Consider the following 4,382-nt stretch of genomic DNA (forward strand, 5'->3'; position numbering starts at 1 on the left):
ACAACTGCTAGACTCAGAATCTGCTCCTCCTGGCTGGGAAGAAAGCCCTTCCGCCTGTTCCCAGGCGGGCGTTGGAGGAGATTTTTGATCGGGGCCTTTTTACAGTGGTCGTCCGAATGAACCACGAGACGGGGGTCAAGGAAGTCACCCCCCAAAGTTATATTCCTTGATTCGAGTGGCTCCTCCTGGCTGGGAAGAAAACCCTTCCGCCTGTTCCCAGGCGGGCGTAGGAGGAGATTTTTTATCGGGGCCTTTGTACTGTGGCCGTCTGAATGAACCACGATATGGGGGTCAAGGAAGTCACCCCCCAAAGTTATATTCCTCGATTTGAGTGGCTCTCGGACGGGACGTACTTGGCCGCCTGCGGCCTTAGTACTGAGATGCCGAGAGGTAGCTGGCCGCTTGAATTTATCAGCTTTATTACCCACATTGTTTCTTATTCATTTCATTGCTAACTCTTTTTGTTGTTTGTTGAAGACGTAGCAATGGCCAAGCTTCCCTCTCATAAGAATCCAGCTGTGTCTGCAGCCTACTACCGCTCGAACCTCTAACAAGCGGATGAGCAGCCGCCAAGCGGCACTCCTTAGGTACCAAACTGTTCAGCCTTGAAAATTTTCTTCAATGAATTACTTAGTGTATTTTGTCTCTAGGTGTCACACTTAGAATTCTTTGCAGGGTGGCTCATCAAAGTCTGCCTCCTCTTCTCAACCGAATCCCAAACTGCGCAAGCAGTCGGCTGTGATATGTCCAATTTATATAGTGTTTTACCCCCGTCCTATGGTCATAATTAGTGGTGTTTTTGGCTCTTTAGAGCCACTTTTATTACTAATTTGTGTTTTCTAGCGTTTTGTAGTTTTGCTAAAGTTTTGTAGGAAATTGCACACTTTGAGCGTTTTTCGGGTTTTCCACGAAGCAATTACGAGCATTAAGAGAACTTGACCGTTTTTTAAGCCCAGGACCGGTGAGAACCGGTGATTAAGGGCTCGGTATGTGATACCGGGGCTTATGGATTGAGCATTCAAAGACCCGAAGAGGAAATCCGGATTGGGCCGAAGAATTGAGCCCAATAGAAGTCCAAGCCTCGAAGAAGAAGTCGGGCCCGATTGGGCAAGCTTGCGCCCGATCGGGCGGGCGCGCACAAATAAGCAGCAAGGAAAGGGCGCGCCCGATCGGGTGAGCGTAGGCTCGATCGGGCGCGGCACACCAGGAAAGGCGTAGAAAAAAAGGCGGGCCCGATCGGGCGCGTGTTTTTTAGAGACCTGATTAGTTTTCGTTTAGAATTTGTTTTAGGGATGTTTTTAAGTACGATTATTCTACGTAATTTTGATTACCTTCTCTTTTAGATTTTCTCTCTCTACTTAGAATATTTTCTCTCTCTTAAATTCTCTCAATTCTTCTCTTTTAATTTCAGTTATTTTATTTAATTCTTTCATTATGTCTTGCTTTATTGATTTGATTAGTTTAGATTTAATTATGCTTGAGTAGTTTTATTTCTAGGGTTTATGGGGATCTAATAAATAATATGAAGGGGTAAAATTGTGATTGTTAATTATCAATGCTTGATTAATTTCCTATTGATTGATTTAATGCTATGCAATTAGGTTTGGCCAGATTTAATTGTATGAGTTTAGCAATATTAATTCGAGATTCGACGGATGAGAATTGCTGTTTAGGCTTAGTTTCAATAGGCGGACTAATTTATAAATGGTTAAGTCGAGATTTGACAGATGAGATTTAATACCGGTAAATTAACTCTGTGATTATAATACATAGCGAAAGCCCTTTATAATCTGTTTAATTGATGTTTGATGATTGCTTATTATGATTTGACCTGGAATATTGTTTATTAGTGAACCTATGCCCTAGGTTTCCCTTCATTGATTTATACCCTTTTTATTCCTTTCCTACTCTTACTTTTAGTATTTAATTACCTTTTTACGACAAATTGTTACTTGATAATTTAGATTGCATTTAATTAATTAGGAGTAAATTGACTTATTTCCTTGTGGTTCGACCCTTCTTCCCTATCTACATAGTTAGTGGATTTAGGTTTATTTTTTATTAGGTGAATGCGACTTGAGCCTGTCAAATTTTGGCGCCGTTGCCGGGGAAACGGTTTTATTTTTATTTTTTGATTATTTTTTGTAGTCAAGATTATCCCCTCTTTTCTCAGAGAACGTTAGTTCATTGAGGCAAATCTCATATTTGTCTTTTAGTTCCTTGTTTATGCCCAGGTGTTCCAGATCAGGCTACATTCCATTCGATCCTGAGATCAAGCGCTCATTCCATAGGTAAAGGAAAATTTATAGACAAATTATGGCGGGTTCTGAGGAAGACAACAATCGAAGAGACCCTCCCTCTGATTCTAGCGATGCAGAAATTCCTTCAGATTCAGAATTAGAGATGATGACCCAAAAGAAACTCAGTGACTATTCGCAGCCGAAGCTCACAGATTTCCCGCACCTTACTCCCACTACGGCTCTAGATGGAGTTCAATTTGAGATCAAGCCCCAATTTATCACTATGATAGAAAGGAAGCAATTTAGTGGAGCTAAGGGTGAAGATTCCAATCTTCACATTGTAGATTTCTGCCAGTATTGTAACACCATTAGATAAGCCGGGGTCATGCAGGACCAAATTAGGGAGATTCTTTTTCCCTTTTCATTATGTGGCAAAGGTAAATTATGGTTTAATAGTTTGAATAGAACTGCAGTTGGTATTACTGACTGGGAAACTCTTGCTTTGAATTTCTATAATAAATATTATCCTACCGAGAGAACAGCGGTACTAAGGAGTGCTATTCAGAACTTCACTCAAGAGGCCGATGAAACGCTATATGAGGCTTGGGAGAGGTTCAAGGATCTACAGAGAGAATGCCCCCACCACAATCTAGCACAATGGCAATTAATCCAAGCTTTCTACAATGGACTTGGAAATTCTTCTAGATCAGTTCTAGATTCTGCAGCTAGTGGGAGATTCATGAATTTAAATGTGGACGATGTAGGACAGGTTATCGAAGATATGGCAATACACAATTCCCAATACGAGAATCCGAGAGGGTTTGCAAATAAAGGAAAACATAATGTCAATTCCGTATCCTTTTTGCAAGCTCAATTAACGTCTATTTGTTAAAAATTAGATAATCTTACTACTACTCCTAACTCTGTAACTAATGTTTCTGTTGTTGCTAACAATGAAGCTTTTTGTGAAAATTGTGGAATTGTAGGGCATTGGGAGCAAGATTGTAGGAATTCCATGGAACAAGTTAATGCCTTTCAAACCTATAGGCAAAATAACCCATATTCCAACTCTTATAATCTCGGTTACCGGAACCATCCATATCTTTCGTACCGGAGTACCATGTACAAAACCCTCCACCTCCACAACAACCACAACAGCAACCCCCACCACAACAAAAATATTACCATCCAAATTCTGGCCAGAAAAGCCAAGCACCACCCTCATCATCTTCTGACCCTGCCATGACAGAAATTAGAGCAATGCTTACTAATATGCAAAAGCATATGGAGAGTAGGGATGCGCAAATTGATTCTATTTTAGCCCACAATAAAATCATGGATAATCAAATTACACAACTTTCATCTACCCTACAATCCCGTCAGCAAGGAGCTCTACCATCACAACCTATTCATCCTACAGATCATGCCAATGCAATCACTCTAAGGAGTGGTTCACATTATGATGGACCTCCTATGCCGAAGGAAGATGGACCAGTTCTTGATCTAGATTCCTCTATAACAAATGCTAATGCTGCTAACCCTGGAGGGCTATAAACAGATACTAACCCTTCTAATGTTTCTGTGCAGGGTAAATCTCAAGATAAGGGAGGAGATGTGTAGAACCCGGTTATCAAACTACCGTTCCCTAACAGACAATTGAAGAGTAAGTTTGATAAACAATTTGGTAAGTTCTTAGAGGTTGTGAAAAACCTGCAGGTAACAGTTCCTTTCACTGATTTAATCACCCAGGTTCCTGCATATGCTAAATTTATAAAAGACATTCTGACTAGGAAAAGGGCCTTTAATGAAGTAGAAACTATAGCTTTCACAGAGGAGTGTAGCGCCTTATTGCAAAATAAATCCCCTTTTATATTAAAGGATCCTGGTAGTTTTTCTATCCCTTGTCATATAGGGAATGTTTTTATTGATAAAGCTTTGTGTGATTTGGGTGCCAGTGTCAGTGTTATGTCATCGTCTGTCTGGGCTAAACTTAATATGGGAGAATTAAAAGTTACTATATCACTTTGCAAATGGCAAATCGTTCTGTAAAATACCCCCTAGGTATTTTAGAGGATGTCCCTATCAGAGTTGGTAAATTTTTTATTCCTGTTGATTTTGTTGTCTTAGACATGGCAGAGGATA

The 4,382-nt window shown here is 40.3% G+C and overlaps 1 non-coding gene across 1 annotated transcript; it reads right to left on the reverse strand.

The window, feature by feature from the left end:
- Positions 1-2,784: 2,784 nt before the first annotated feature.
- LOC145633537 (small nucleolar RNA R71) lies at positions 2,785-2,891 on the reverse strand. Its single transcript, XR_014112856.1, has one exon. It is a non-coding gene; the product is annotated as a small nucleolar RNA R71 (small nucleolar RNA).
- Positions 2,892-4,382: the final 1,491 nt, after the last annotated feature.

This window comes from Chenopodium album, chromosome 5 (assembly GCF_948465745.1).
Source record: "Chenopodium album chromosome 5, dcCheAlbu1.1, whole genome shotgun sequence".
In the NCBI taxonomy this organism is placed as follows: Eukaryota; Viridiplantae; Streptophyta; class Magnoliopsida; order Caryophyllales; family Amaranthaceae; genus Chenopodium; species Chenopodium album.